Below are 16,901 nucleotides of genomic sequence, written 5' to 3'. Positions count from 1 at the left end.
CCTAAAAATCCTGTGTTTGCCACTGCAAGCTCTTTATTCAACAGATGAGACACAGTACAGGAATGACCTGAATCGGCGACCACAGTGACAGGTATACTTAACAGACACAATCAGAGATCAAACATGGGGGGAGATTTATCAAAGCATGGAGATAGGTAAAACACAAACCAAACCAGTTTCAGATTAGAGCATGAAGGGACCACCCGCAGTGCAGGATCTAAGTGTCGGGCTGCCCTTAGGCAACACATACCCCCCCCCCCCCCCTGACCTATTTTAAAATGTTCACTATTAAGTTAATAGTCCTAACTTGGCAATTGCCAGTATAGCGTAATAGTACAGTGAGCCTAGGGAGAGAGAGAGGGGAAGTGCAGACAGAGAGAGTGAGAGAGACAGAGACCAGAGAGAGAGAGAGGGTGCAGATGCCACCCAAAGATAATATGTAATGTCATTGTGGGTGAAGTTGAAATTATTCCTATAATAAATGAAATCAACCTTATTTTGCAGGGAAGTGGAATTCTATGCAGACCTACTCTCTACACTTACCACCAAGCCATGATTATATAATACTCCATGTGCCCATTTATACATGCTGAGACATGCTGGGGTTGGTAATAGGTGTAAGACCTAAGTCCCTACTGGGGGAACTGCGGCATTCAGCACTAATGATATCTCTGATGTCTCCTTCATTAGACTTTCCTTTAAGTTCTGCGGTTTCTGCATTATTTTAGTAATAAAGTGGGTGGATAAATAAAGCTTATATCACATTTGTCACCATACAAGGACTGGGAACAATGTATGTAACTAATTGCATTTCATTGCACCATTCTCCAACATGTTGTACTGTATCACTGGCAAATGTGCCATCGGGGCCATATCACGTGTCCCATACTAGGCTATGGTATAAAGGCTCCTCATTGTCTAGGCCAACAGTCATTAGGTCGACAACCAAAAGGTTTCTGTCTTCTTCAGTCCACTGAAACTGCCCTCCCGAAAGTCTGCAACGATCTGCGTACTACCAAATCTAAGGGCCACTACTTAGTTTTCTTGGCCTCTCTGCTGCTTTTGACAATGTGGACCACCCTCTCCTTCTGCAAGTCCTTCAATCCCTTGGCCTGCGTGATTCTGCACTCCTGGATGTCCTCCTACCTCTCTGACTGTTCCTTCTCTGTCTCCTCTCATGACTCCCACCACCCACTTCCCCAGGGTCTGTTCTTGGACCTCTTCTCCTCTCTCTATAGGCCCTCTTTAGGGGAACTTATTAGCTGTTCTGACTTCCAATATCATCCAAGTGCTGATGATACTCAAATGTACCTGTTCCAGGCTGTCGTCCCCCCCCCCCCCCAATCTCCTCACTCATGTCTTCAACTGTCTCTCCGCTACATCTTCTTTGATGTCCCAGCGCTTTCTCAAACTTAACATAACAAGACAGAGCTGATTATCATCTCTTTATTAGACTAACCCTTGTCTCCTCCCTAGGGCCAAAAAAAAAAAAGATATATTGGGGTCCAGTACACTTTTTCCTCCCCCCCCCCCGGCACTACAGGCATGGATGGTCCTCCAGCTCTTTGATGGCTGCCATAGCAGGCAGGGAGGCAAAGAGCAGGACAGTGGCACCAGCATGGGCACACACAGAGTCTCAAGTGATGATGCCATGATAGATCTGTCATGGCCGCACATGAGAGGTGGTTGCAGGATAGGTCAATGGGGAGGAGGTTGCAGTGTGTGTGTGTGTGTGTGTGTGTATGTATGTATGTGTGTGTGTGTGTGTGTGTCTGTTGGGGGTTAACTGCAGGCACATTGCTTTGGTCAGATAGCTTGATTGTCCAGTAATGTCTGTTATTCACATTACACCACACAGTAGTGTCTCTTATACACATTATGCCATGGTAGTAGCAGTGATAAGTTTCCTAACAAACTATTTTAAGAACAGTTTTGTTTTAAAATAACTTTTTTCTTCAAATTTGTTCTAGTGCAGTTTAGAAATTGTTTTCTATGGGTTATTACTGCCCAAACATTATACTACACTGCACACACATAATGCCACACTGCAGTGCCTACATATTATACCACACTGCAGAGCCCAGATTATACCACTCATCAGTGTAAACATATTATGCCAAACACAATGCCCACACATTATGCCACATATTATACTACACTGTTATGGCTGTACATTATACCACACTGTAATGGCACACATTATACCACACTCTAATGGTCACACATTATGGGGGTTATTCTAGTTCACCCCCTATATCACACTGTAATAGTCACATATTATATCACACTGTTATGGTCACACTGTAGTCCAAAATCAGGCAGCAGCTGGGAGAGCATCAGTCACAGCCTCTGTGTGTCACTCCCACAAGGCTGCTGCTGCTGATTTCCAGGAGTCAGAGGTTCATGTGATGAACTCCTCCAATCAGAGCTCAGCATATGCTCTTTTGACTCTCCAGCACCCACGTAGTGATGCAACTAGCAGTGGTTTCTGCAGTCCGGCACCCAGGATGCTACCAAGACCCTTAATCCACTTCCTGGTCATCTCCAGACTTGGCTACTGTAACTTCCTCTACAAATGTCTATCTCCATTCCAATCTCTCCTCAATGCTGCAGCCAGACTCATCTTTCTCACCAAACGCACTACATCTACCTCCCCTCTCCTGCAAGCCCTACACTGGCTTCCCTTTCAGAATCTAATTCCAGCTTCCCACAATCACTTAGAAAGTCCTTACCCGCTCCTCTCACCACTTACATCTCTGATCTCATCACCCGTTACACTCCTCTTTGCTCTGGTAAGGCATGCCACCTCTCCTGCCAACTGATTACTCCCTCCAACTCCTACATCCAAGACTTTTCACATGCTGCTCCCTACCTCTGGAATTCCCTATCTCTCTCATTTAGATGCCACCTCTCTACAAAACTTCAAACAGCTTTCAAGACCCATTTCTTCACCAAGCTCAGCCAGCTCTCACCCTAACCCTCTGTTCCTCCCTTACTGTCTACCCCCTCTGTGTCACCTCTGCCTGTTTGCCCCTCCCCCTTTATCATATAAGCCCTTATGAGCAGTGCACAGTTTTCTTTTTTTTATATTAATTTGTAGTTTCATCTCGTCTTCCACTTCTCTCACCGTTCTTTGAGCCAGGGGCCTTGTTCCACTACCGCTGCGCCCGGCACACATTACGTATCATAGTTCACATGTATGGTAAAGTATGTCAATGTCCAAATACAATTAAAAAAAAAACTCAACTCAACCATTTGACTATGTCCACATTGTGCATATTGAGCATATGTTGTTGTCGGTCTATTGACCTAATAACGGTCAGTTACTTCCCTGCAGCAGGCTGTCCCCTTCTTGTAGGTTCTGCAGTCTCAGCCTGGAAGGTCTCTGGAGAGATGTTATTAAATGGTGGATGGCCTATTTAGGACAAGTTCAAACAAGCATCTCCTCTCATTAATAATCTTTAGCTACTGTCATTAATCACCTGTTCTGGGATTGCGTCACCTTCCCACACAGACCCAGAATTTCTAGTGGCACCGGATGCACCGTATGTCACTGCTTCATTTTACCATAATAACACGCCAACACAGAGCAGCACAAACACCACAGCTCAGGACACAGGACCTTTGCATGCCTGCGGGGGATCGCGGCATGGGGGGGGGGGGGGCGTGCAGGCGGCATTTGGTGGACTCACAAGGCTGTGAAATTTGCAGCCTTGGGTGTCAAGCAGAATAAGGTCAATGCAGGGTTTCGGAGCCCGTCCCTGCTAACTGCTCAGTCGTGCGAAGTGCAGCCACTCCAACCATTCTGAGATGACAGTAGGTGTGCAAGCAAGTATATGGTAAATAGGACAGCATCATATCCCTCCTAGAAACCTATGGGGGATGCGGCTGCAAGCGGGAAAGGAAGGATCTCTGATATCTGCTGCGGTCCCTCTGTAATACATGCCAACTGCACTTAATGTTTGCAGCTAACCCACTAAAATGGGTGTTTTGGGGAATTATCCACAAATATTGAATTATAAATGGGCCCTTAAATGTGCCACTCACACAAACACATGCATGTGACGATCTGCCTGCCAGCCTTGTTTAGCATATGGACAGATTTGGTAGGAATTATAAGATATCACATTGCGCTACTTTTAAACTGTACAACGCATGGGAAGGAAAAAACTTCTCAGAAGGCCGAGTGACCGCAAACTATCTGCGTGAGACTTGCAAAACCGTTTTGGGATTGTCCAAGGTCACTGTCCCCCCCCTACTCTCTTTTACCTGACGCAGTATGATTTATTTGGTTATTTAATAGGCACACCTCATATGTCCAATTTAATTGCATATTAGTGTCCAGCTGGTGTACTATTGTGAAGCTTTGTCAGTGTGGTTTTTGTATTATAGTTAGTTGTTTTGTGATCATGTTTATCTGAACGTCGGAGCTGTGTGCTGGAGGCTGTAAGGACGCGAAAAATTGGGTGTTTTCCACATCTTCAAATTTTAAAGGTCCCTTATTGGCTGTCAGTGGATTTGTGGTTGACGGGTGCTTTTAGGTTACTAATTGCTTACGATTAGTCTCCAGTTTTAATTGTTGAGTTTATTTTGCGATTTATTTTTCTAATTATAGAAACATTAAATCACACTGGCCAGAGAGTCGAGTGTATACACTATTTACTAAAGATCGACTTTGGATGATTTTTTTAAAATAGCGTTTTCATTGATTTAAATCGATTTTCAATTACCGTATGTTGGGCTTCCAGAGCTAGAACACACATTTACTAACATTTAAAAATGAATATAAAAAAAAATCTGTTAGTAAATGTGTGTTTAAACCCTGGAAGCTCAACATCAATTAAGAAATCCATATATTAACAAATAAAATAAACAAAATCTACCCCTAGTGTTCCCTAGATAGCAAAGGGACCAGATAGCAGCCGTTCCCCCAACGGACCAGAAACCACGTTCTGCTAAATGTGCGAACTTGCACCAACACGGAATACAGCCGGCACACGTCTATTCCGTGTCTGGCTCACATCAAAGTTGCAGATTAACACAGATTAAAAGAATCTCTGCGCAGTTCAAAGAATTGAAGTTTCTTTGATAAATCTGGAGACACATGACACCTCTGTGACAAAGGACTGGAGAGAAGCAATATCCTCCAAAAATAGGACAATTCTGCAGGTTTAAGATATGAATGATAAATTCTGTTGGCCGCAGACAACACCGAACCAAGTCTAACACCACATTGTATGCGGCCAACTGGGGAGGCGAATTCCAGGCCAAAATCTCAACCCAGGACTGGCCTCCAGATGCCTGCGTTCAGTGCTCTGAACAGACTTCGACACCCCTGGACGCCCGCAGCCAATCAGAACTCACGTACCGGCAGCCGCTCTGATTGGCTAACGGTGCCCAAGCCCTATTTGGCTCACCAGCTGGTGCCGCATTTTAATTGGCCACAGGCGTCTGAAGGCAAAGAAGCCTGCGCTCTGGGAGTAGGGCTTTGTTCAGAACTCTGAGCACAGGCAGCACAGCGGAAAGGGGTAGGGACCCGGGACCCGGAGCTGGGTGGTAAGTGCCTAGTGGCAGCACTGACAATACCGGGCTGCCATTCCCTGGACCCAAAAAGTCTCATGCTTTCAGACCGCAAAACCTGCTTTAGACCAGGTATTTAAAATGTTTTTAAAATGGGTCAGAGGAAGTTTACCCCCTTTCACACCGCATCTAAATACCTGGTCTAAAGCAGGTTTGCGGTGTGAAAGCGATGTGAAAACGGCTCACATTCAGTCCTGCTCAGCTACAACAATGATGTCATCGTGGCAACCGCAGAGCAGCCTAAACAAGTGACATAATTTATTGGGGGGGTGTCCTCTTTAAAAATTAATTCAGGTACTTGTTTCCTAGCACGGCCACGGTACACGATGCCCGCGATGGACCCGATTTCCTTTGAAATCAGGTCCATTTTGCCGGCAAAGGCAAAATCGGGGGCATCGCGTCGGTCGCGTGCATTAACATGGCCCCCGACGCGACCGACGCGATGCCCGCGATTTTGCCATAGGCTTCAATGTTAAAATATTTTTAACATTGAAATCGGGAGCATCGCGTCGGTCTTGTGCCATTATAATGGCACAAGATGAGATGGACTTGATTAAGTTCATCTCACATAGGAAACAATGTGAAATGGGCCAATATGACCCATTTCACATTGTATATGGCCCCATCGTCACCCCACGATTGACGCCAACCCGAAGCGTGGCGAGCGCAGCAAAGCCCACGAGGGGCGGCGGTGCGCGTCCTCCGACCTTTTCATACCCCTACTATCCACGTCGGCGTGGAGTTGAGAATATAAAGTGTGGCGAGCGCAACGAGCCACCGAGCCCGAAGCGTGGCGAGCGGACGCGTATACCTGTGAAGTTATACGCGTCCACGCTTCGGGCTCGGTGGCTCGCTGCGCTCGCCACACTTTATATTCTCAACTCCACGCCGACGTGGATAGTAGGGGTATGAAAAGGTCGGAGGACGCGCACCGCTGCGCTCGCCACGCTTCGGGTTGGCGTCAATCGTGGGGTGGCTTGAGGGGGTAAAATTGGGGGTCTGGGGAATAGTTTACATTGAATCCAATGTAAAATAGGGTCCCAGGGACCCTATTCACTTTTGATTCAATGTAAAAATCGGGTCGATAGCGTCGGTCGCATCGCATGCGATTTGGTTGCATGCGATGCAACCGACGCGATTTTCCAACACGATCACCCCGATGCAAATCGGTGTGGCCGTGCTAGGAAACAAGTACCTTAATTCATCCCCCCCCCCCAATAAATTATGTCACTTGTTTAGGCTGCTCTGCGGTTGCCACGATGACAGCATTGTTGTAGATGGTTGCCATGATGGGCTGGGTAGTGGCGTGTTGGGACCGGAGTCCCGCTGTCACTGCTGCTCCCAGCCGCCGCGCACTCGCTGGGTGTCCTTCTCCAGTGCAGGACGGTGCAGGACGCCGCACGAGTCCTGCCCCCCCAATCAATTAATCAGTTTTGCGGGAGGACCCGCAGCACCCCCCCCCCCTGAGCCTGGGAGCAGGACAGGAGCCGGCTATCTACAGAACTCCGTCTCTGTCCCGGGGGGGGGGGGGGGGCGAGGGGGGAGAGAGGCTGCCCGGGGGTCCTCCCACAAAACAGCACGGTATGGACAGGGGGGGGGGGGCGAGGGGGGAGAGAGGCTGCCCGGGGGTCCTCCATCCCCATAGCACATATCCTACCTGGGCAGCGCAGCACAGGGGGTCCCTACAGTGTATGTTATATCAGTGGCGGGGTCCCTGCAGTGTATGGGAACTAGTAGCTGCAGGGACCCCGCCACTGATATAACATACACTGTAGGGACCCCCAGCGCGATTATTCCCCTCCCTTCGCTGCCCAGGGGGGAGGGGGGGATCCCATTTCAGATCCGTTTTGACACCAAAAAAAATGGGTCTGAAATGGGTAGGACTCTGCTTTTTTACCGTTTCCAAAAAACACATTACCGTTTCGAAACTGTTAAAAATCGGCAAAATAACGTTTTTTTAGCGGTCTGAAAGGGGCATTAGTCAACTCCCAGTAATGCACTGCACACTTGTGGAGTCAGTGTGCCTTGGCTCCTGATGCTCAGCCCCATTGATCATTGTCACATTGGCAGATAGGCGAAGCTGCTACCCCATTCCCATGCACAAAACCTTTACCTAAAAAGCTGCCCAGAACAGCTTCCTTGTTGGATTGGTTTTGGGGAGAATGTGGGTGCTGTTTTTCTGGTCTTTCTAAATACACTTTGTAATAATGATAACAATAATAATACCTAAACTTCTATAAATATTTTTTCAAGTTACCATATATACTCGAGTATAAGCCTACTTTTTCAGAACATTTTTTTATGCTGAAAAAGCCCCCTTCGGCTTATACTCAAGTGAGGGTCCAACTTGAGTCAATAAGTTTTCCCAGTTTTTTGTTGTAAAATTAGGTGCCTCGGCTTATATACGGGTCGACTTATACTTGAGGTATTAGGCAACTGAGAAATGACTGTCAGCCGGGCATGCTGCCTGTCTGTTCAGAAAAACACAATCACGTCCACCCTGCTCGAGTCTGTACAATCTGTTCTGTTTTACTAGAAACGGTTTCCTGCAAGAAGCTCTATGTCCCAATTGTGCAGAATTTCCTGAAAATCTGCAAAACTGCAAACAACTCATCTGCTGAGAATGAATGTGTAGCATACGCGCCACAGTGTTGTACAGGGCTGTAGGGAGTTTGTCTGGGCTGCAGTAAAGTGGGAAAGGGGGGGCTTAGCTTAGTTGTGGCCTAACCACAGAGATGTGACTGTGCCCCCTTTTAAAAAATACAGAGAAAACCTTACTATTTATGCGCCACGGAGTGGTGACGACCTGAGAGGACCTAAGCCCCTCCAACAAGCCTAGACCCACCCTGTATGCGTCACTGGTGATGTATATTTCTAAGGGGATACGGTCATTGGGTCTACAGCAAGTTGGTCGACAAGCATTGGGTCGACACCGTTATGTCGACATGGGTCAAGGTTGACATTGGTCTAGGTCGACATAGGTTTAGGTCGGCAGGTCATTAGGTCGACACAAGCATTAGGTGGACAGTCAAAAGGTCGACATGGGGTTTTTCACTGTTTTTTTGAGCCGACATGTGCCGACAGGCGGTATTTCATGCCCTACCATCCACTAGGGTGTTGTAGGAGAATGAAATAGTGTGCGAGCGCAGCGAGGCACCGTGCCCAAAGCATTTCGAGGGGATGGGGTGCACTGGAAACTGTGTGGACATTCAGGTAAAAAACAGTGAAAAACCCCATGTTGACCTTTTCACTGTCGACCTAGACACTGTCAACCTATTGCTTGTGTCAACCTATTGACCTGTCGACCTAAACCCATGTTGACCTTGACCCATGTTGACCTAGAACCATGTCAACCTTAATTCTTGTCGGCCAACTTGCTGTAGACCAATCGATCCCAACCCTTTCTAAGTGGCTGAATTATTCTATAGAGGCTGGCAGGTTTAAGGGGGGTGGGAGTGGGGGCGCAGAACCGGGCCCTTCCCAAAAGCCTGGGCCCAGGTATTGAGTATCCACTCCCCCCCCCCCCCGTATGTGCCACTGTTAATGTATATTTCTAAGTGTTTGAATTACTATATAGAGTATGAGGTTGGAGGGGGTTGGGGGTGCAGACCCGGACCCTTCCCAAAAGCCTAGGCCCATATATTTAATATCTGAACCCCCCTCCTGGATGCACCACTGGTGATGTATATTTCTAAGTGGCTGAATTACTATTTAGCACCAGCACCTAAGATGCAATCTATGTCCAATCATGCTTTCTCCATATGATATTTATTTAAGGTGATTACTGTAAATACAGAAACAACATTCACTGTGAATGTATGAATTGCAGTGAACCACTAGTTTTGCGCCAAGTCTGATGCTTCTGGGAAACTTTGCAGCCACCTGAATGAATATTTCCAGGATCATTACAGAGGTCACTATCCATTGCAGTGCGGGGACTCGGGGGCTTATTGCAGGTATGACGATGACACAGGACGAGCTTTGCAAGTACAATAAGGTGATTATTACAGTTAACATCTCAGCTTTACAAGGGAGCAGTGATTCCTCTAGTGATTTAAGGCAGGAAGTGACAGTTCTATTAGAGCGATGCAATATGTTTATTAGGCTTTCTTGTTTCAATTATAGGCTTTTTGTTTGTTACATTGGTCTTAGGTGGAGCACGGTCTTGCAAGCCGCTCCCTGCACGTTCATAGTAATGTTCAGCGAGATCTGGAGAGAGTGGCACGCGTGGATCCCAGGGCACTGTCACTGCCACGCACCGTATTGGAAGTGAAAGTCACAGCACTCTTACACAGACTTACTGCCTATAAATATAAATGCCTGAATGACGGCTGCTTATTTAGATATTAATTCTTGCATTTAAAGATCTTCCACCTTCCATTAACATTTATTTAGTGTGCCCTCTTGCAACTTTTACTAAATGCATGACTGTCTAATCTGTGGTTTTCAGACTGTTCTAGACTGACTAGATACCCCATATTCTGCAAGTCCTACTCGGTCACAATGATAACTATGTCAGTTTTGACTACATTAGAATTAAACTTAATATTTGCTTACTGGTTTAATGCAAGTGTGTAGCTACCATAGGTGCAGGGAGTGCAGCTGCTATGGGGCCCAGAGCTGAGAGGGGCCACCTTCCCTGTCACAGTTACATGTGTTGTATACAAGAGTGTAACTACCATAGGTGCAGGGGGTGCAGCTACTATGGAGCCAGAGATGAGAGGGGCCACCTTCCCTGTCACAGTTACATGTGTTATATACAGGGGTGTAGCTACCATAGGTGCAGGGAGTGCAGCTGCTATGGGGCCCAGAGCTGAGAGGGGCCACCTTCCCTGTCACAGTTACATGTGTTATATACAGGGGTGTAGCTACCATAGGTGCAGGGAGTGCAGCTGCTATGGGGCCCAGAGCTGAGAGGGGGCCACCTTCCCTGTCACAGTTACATGTGTTATATACAGGGTGTAGCTACCATATGTGTAGGGAGTGTAGCTGCTATGGGGCCCAGAGCTGAGAAGGGCCACCTTCCCTGTCACAGTTACATGTGTTATATACAGGGGTGTAGCTACCATAGGTGCAGGGAGTGCAGCTGCTATGGGGCCCAGAGCTGGGAGGGGCCACCTTCCCTGTCACAGTTACATGTGTTATACACACGGGTGTAGCTACCATAGGCATACCTCCCAACTGTCACGCTTTCCGTGGGAACATCCTAGTTTTGAGGACGTCCCTACGTCCCACCTGGGGCTGCCAGTGTCAGCGGCAGGGGGTGCAGTTGGGAGTCTCCCCAGCCTGAAGGCAATAAACTCTGTGTTCATGCGCATAGTGTCTATTCAGCGCTGCAGGAGGGCAGAAAACACGGGTGTCGTCTGAGGGCCCATCATCCAGTGAGGCCATGCCCCCTTTTTGGGCTGCTATGGGACCCAGAGTTGAGAGGGACCCACCTTCTTTGACACAGTAAAGGCCCATACACACTGGGTGACTTTGAGATGAAAGTCGCTCAAAACAGCAGGTTTGAGTGGCTTTCAGCTCAAAGCCACCCAGTGTGTATGCCCCAGCGATGAGCGGTGAGCTCTGCTGCGCTCCCCTGCAACATCGCCGGGAAAGCCGTTCATCTGCTGGTTATACCAGCTGATGAGCGGCTTTCAGGATGGCTTTGCATAGCGCTCCACTATGCAACGCCTTCCTCCCCCCCTCCGTCGGTGCCGGGCAGGAAGAAAGCCATTGTGTATGGACCTTTACATGTGTTACACACATTGTTCTCCAATGTGTTGCGATCATGTTAACAGAGCCAGACCACTGAGTTTAAAATAAAAAAAAAACTCAGGAGCCCGAGGTGTGCTCCCTACCACCAGTGCTGTGCCTAAACACGTGCAAAGGGGGCCGTGCGTTCGAAGTGAGCCATCTCCCGAAGGAGACGGGCCCCGTTTTTCCCCTAACCCCTCTCAACCATAAGGCCGAAGAGGGGAAAATTGGGAACGGTGGGTCCTTTTCGCCGAAGCTTAGAGATACCCTCATTCCTCAACCGCCGGAAGGGTTAGGACGGTGGGTCCTCCGCACCCGAAGGTTTGGAGAGACCCTCAGTAGACTTCCCTCCGCCTTGTGGCTGGGGGTCGTCCTCGGGGGGGCTCGAAGCTCTCCCCAAAAGGCGAGAGCTTCGGCACATTGGGGAAATGGAAGGCCCGAAAGGGTCGACCACACTACGAAAAAAAACGCGACACACTACAGAAAACAGAAAACGTGTAAAAGTGCACGAACGTGAAGAGAGGAAAAATAAATAAATAATAAAGAGGACCCCAGCCAGAAGGCCGGGGTGGGGGTGTGAAAAATAGTCCTACCCCATCCAAAAGGACGAGGTAAGGACGTGCAGCCTAACCTAAGGGGAAGTGCGCAGTGCTAGTGCATACTTGTGCAAGGTGATTTTTGGGATCACCCGTGCAGGTTTAGCACCCCCGAGTTTCTCCGGGGGCACAGTGCAGCCTCGGGCCCTAGACAGCCGACCGATCAGCGTCCGACCAAGTGTTTCTCTGCTCCCATCGTAGGGCACTTTCCAGCCCCTGGCATGGGAATGGGTACTCCACTAGGCTTTTCGACTGACTCCCTTAGGGGCTGCGACCCCCTTGGAAGAGCAATCTACTCAGTCTCAGTGTTTCTCCGATCCCAAGGTTAAGGTACTAAGCTGGGCCTTTCGCAGTCTCCCCATCAGAGGCTACGAACCTCTGGAACAGGAGCCATCTACTCAGTCCCAGCCTTTCTCCGCTCCTTGGGAATGGATACTAGACTGAGCCTTTCGCTGTCTCATCCTTCGGGGGCTACGAACCCCATCAAGAGAGTCAAACTACTAGGCCCAGTGTTTCTCCCCCCCTCTCACCAGTGGGTTTACGGAAACAACACCTCCTACCACTGGCAGAGGTGAAGGTACTCAGCCAGACTTTTCACCACTCCCAGGCAAAAAAGAGGGGTCCCACACCCTCCGCCCATCAGAGCAGCTACTCTGTCCAGCCTTTCTCTATTCTCTGCCAGAGGCCAGTCCATACCCACTGATAAGAACAGATACTACACTTGATCTTAGCCAAAAGGCCGAGAAGCGATACCACTATCCAATCTGACTGTGTTTGTGGACAAACTGAATGTTAATAACCCTCTCTTTAAACTCTCATTTATTTGTTAGTTTTTTTTGCTAATATTAACTCATAAAGGGCCTTATTTTGGTTCATTCTTTCTGACAAAATCCTTCTTAGATGGGCAAAACCATGTGCACTGCAGGTGGGGCAGATGTAACTTGGGCAGAGATAATTAGATTTGGGTGGGGTTTTACTTCAAAGTGAGATCTATATTGCAATGTCAAAATAAAGCAGCCAGTATTTGTTTTTATGACACAGGTTTTTTAAGGCTAATTTGTTCAGCTTCTTAAATAAAAAAAATAAAAAATAAAATTCACAACCCTGACCTCAGGTGCAGAGGAATAGAACGTCCTGAGCAGACTGTATTTCATCTTTTTAGCAAACAGGGCCAGGAATATTTATGTCAATCAAAGACACTGGGAAGGTGTGCACTGTGCTGCCTGACAGGTGGATCCAGTCCTGTCCAGGCACCTGGGCCAATCAGAGAGCAGCTCTCATCCCAACCTGTGCCCAGGATCCGGATGTCCATAAAAGCAGAAAGCAATAAGAATATAAATATGCTGCCTCTTCAATGGACTAATTACCTGACTCATCGGATTAGTTTGTTTTATGCTTGTTTGTTATTCCTTTTTTTGACTTCTAAGGTCCCCGCCCTCCCCTCAGAGGAAGAAAAGCCGTCCAAGACTGCCAAGCTAACAATACATAAAACATACAGAAATAGAGAAGCATCTTGTCTCTCCAGATAGATCTGGCTCTTCTCCAGATACTGTATGCCCACCGGGTTACTGCAGGAACAGGGCAACATGGCAAGAATTCCACAGTGCTAGAAACATGATATCTATGAGACTAATATCAGGATAGACAGATATAGATCTAGCATTCTATCTATCTATCCAGTACTGTGCATATTGCCTGGGAGAGACCTTGCTGATGCAGTATGCACTACATAGGTGGAAATTTACTAAGATGGGAGTTATATTTCACATTAAATGTTGCTATGGGCAACCATAGCACCTTTATTTAGCACCTTCTAGAAGATAATAGATGGTATCAGATTAGTTGCCCAATGTAATAGGGTGAGACTTTCAGAAGGTGGGAGATTTTGGGAGAGTTTTCCCATTTTTTTAAAGCAGCTATCATTTACACTGCAAAACCATGTTGATTTTGCCATCCAATTGATTGCTGCTTTAAAAAAAAATGGGAAAAACTCTCCCAAAATCTCTCAATTTCTGAAACTCTCACCCGATTGCATTTGGCCACCCATGTAAAATATAACTCCCATCTTAGTAAATTTCCACCATAGTGTCTTGTTGCTGTGCTCAGTTTAGCCATGGTGTATAAGTTGTGACATGAAACTGGTTTCCGCAACCTCACCTTTGTAGTGGAGTTTGACTGTTCCTCGCTTAGTTTTAAGCCACTTAGCTTCTGTTTCAGTTAGTGAATGTGTTTCAACCTACATTTGAGAATGATGATCATTATTGTTTGGTATGATTGGTTAATCATACACCTGACTATAATCCTGTGCACGTTAACCTAGAAGAAGTGATGATTTGAAGGGTGGTCACACCAAATATGGATTTGATTGTGATTTCTTCAGTTTACTTACTTTGTATTTTGTTAATTGATGATAAAAAAAGTTAACTATTAACACTTCAATTTTGTAAAGTAATCTTACTTTGTGTAATTAACTTGTGCACATTACTATATATCTAAATATCTGTATTTGATGATCCTGTTTTGTATTGGTCTGTTTATGTATGTACACTGTGTGGGAGCAGTGGTTATCGGAAACAAATTCCTTGTGTATTATGTATGCTGTACATTGATATACTTGGCAATAAAGTGAGTCTGATTCTGACAGCACTGAGGTCATGGGTTCGATCCTCACCATGGCTCTAACTGTGCGGAGTTTGTATATTCTCCCCATACTTGCGTGGGTTTCCTCCGGGTACTCTGGTTTACTCCCACAATCCAAAAATATACTGGTAGACAAATTAACCATAGAATGTCTGTGTGTGCATGTACATGTGGTAGGGAATATAGATTGTAAGCTCCACTGGGGCAGGGACTGATGTGAATGCTCAAATATTCTCTGTAAGCGCTGCAGAATATGCTGCGCTATATAAGAAACGGTTCATAAAAAAGAAATATATATATATTTAGTTACAGTTTCTTATATAGCGCAGCATATTCTGTTGCACTTTACAATTGGAAACAACAATGATTAAACAAACTGGGTAGAAACAAACCGACATAGAGGGTTTGGAAAGAGGGTTGCAGCACCTGCAGTTCAATGAGGTTCTGCCACACCCGTCGTACAGCCCGACCTTGCGCCCTCCGACTTTCACCTCTTCCCAAAGATGAAAGAGCACCTTAAGGATCAACACTTCATCTCTGACGACGAGGTGAAAGCTGCCGTTCTGACCTGGTGTCGACATCAACCACCAGCTTCTTCTCCAATGGGTTTGCCCGACTCGTCCAGCGTTGGCGCACATGCGTGGAAAAGGATGGGGACTGCGTTAAAAAGTGAATAGTGCATTACACAGAGGATAAACGGAGTTATCATGTACCACAAAAAGGGTTCAAATGCATTCACAAATAAAAAACGTATAGAGAAGGAGGCAGTACTTTTCAATCCAGCCTAGCATGGTAGACTGTAATAACTGTTTTTGAATTTGATAAAACTTTGTTGCAGATGATTGCAAAACTGCACAGGCTGCTTGGAGATGGTACTCCTAAGTGTGGGATTTCAACCATAAGGCTCTATTCACACTACAATCATCAATGCTGTTTCCAAATTGAAATCCACAGAAGCATTACAATGGGATGCGAATGATACTGTACTTTAAATAACCACAATCCCTTATAGCACTTGTAAAAATGTTCCAATATTTGCTAATTATTTTAAAGTTTGATTAAATGGTATAAATATATAAATCCTAAATGTTTACCTAATTTAAGCTCAATAACCTTAGCACAAAATATAAATCTAGCGTCAGTGTTTCAACTAGCCCCATCCTAAAAATGAGCTGTAAGATCCCTGTAACACGCAATGTGCTGCAGCTATTGTATTATATAAAATCCATGATCTTGAGTGAGATCAGCCCCACTGGTTTATGAGCTCACCAGTAAAACTAGAAAAGCCTGTAATGATTAGTAGTGACGCATATCTATAGTGGCATGAATAATAACCTTCCACGGAGGTACTGCTTGAGGGATGGAGGGCACTGCCAAATGCCCACAGGTCAGATGGACAAGTAGATGTGTTAAAACTGCTCTAGTATGTGCTAGATTTCCACGCAAAATATTCAAATAGTAACTGTGAGAGGATTTCAAAATACAAAGTTGATGGTAGTTTGACGTGTCAGCATGGGATCAAATAGAGGGCTGTGATTGGCTAGAGCAGCGGTCCTCAAACTGTGGGTCCTGACCCCAAAGTGGGTCCAGACCTTCTCAGCATGGGGTCGGGATTCCATGTTGCTGACCATTAGGCTGATGACAATTCTAATCTCAGTCAGTGATTCAAAATCTGTTGAATTGTCTGTTACCTCAGACTCCTCCCATCATTTTGTGCCTCCACAATGCTGCCATGTATGAGCAGTGGAGCTGAGGGGGCTAAGCTTATGCTTGATGTTTATGGAGTACCTGTGGCTGCCCTATCTGCTAATGCCCTGGACTTTTCTATGGTCCTGTTCAAACCGGGGGATCCTAACCTTCTTACACCTGACTGCCTCACCAATGTTGTGGTTCATCCCTACACCCTTGATTTGCTCCAGATGCAGGATATGTGTTTGGTGCACTGTTGGAATAACTGTCCTGGACGTTTTCTCTATCTCCAAATGATATCGGCTATGACCGATTCTTGGGGCAGTAGTCAATGAGAAAAATTCTCCGTGTTTTATGGCGAGTTTCTCGCGTTGGACGGAGACTTTTGCTCTCAAAAAGCGAGCAACCCTATTCAACGTGCACTTCTCGCCGTCTTTCTAAGTGATTTTCGCCGTGTCTCTCCGTGTAGCAATTCTCCATCTTTTCATGGAGAAGTGGAATATGAACTTTTACAATAAAAGGTTTTTTGTTTTAATTTTGGTGTCAAAAAAATCAAGAATTTTAATCTGTGAAAGGGCATGCTATTTTTATTCATGTGCTTATAGCACATGAATATATATTTAACAAAAAAAATATATATATATTTTTTTTTTACAC

At 46.2% G+C, this 16,901-nt stretch overlaps 1 long non-coding RNA gene and 1 pseudogene across 2 annotated transcripts in view; one reads left to right on the top strand and one right to left on the bottom strand.

Annotated features, from left to right (window-relative positions):
- Window positions 1–16,901, top strand: part of LOC146026636 (uncharacterized) — a 132,120-nt gene that overhangs the window by 14,002 nt on the left and 101,217 nt on the right. The gene's annotated exons all lie outside the window — the stretch shown is intronic.
- On the bottom strand, window positions 12,531–12,666 carry LOC146029953 (U2 spliceosomal RNA; annotated as a pseudogene).

The sequence above is a fragment of the Crinia signifera genome, chromosome 8 (genome assembly GCF_055691185.1).
Source record: "Crinia signifera chromosome 8, ASM5569118v1, whole genome shotgun sequence".
Classification (NCBI taxonomy): domain Eukaryota; kingdom Metazoa; phylum Chordata; class Amphibia; order Anura; family Myobatrachidae; genus Crinia; species Crinia signifera.
This window is presented reverse-complemented; position numbering and strand designations above follow the sequence as displayed.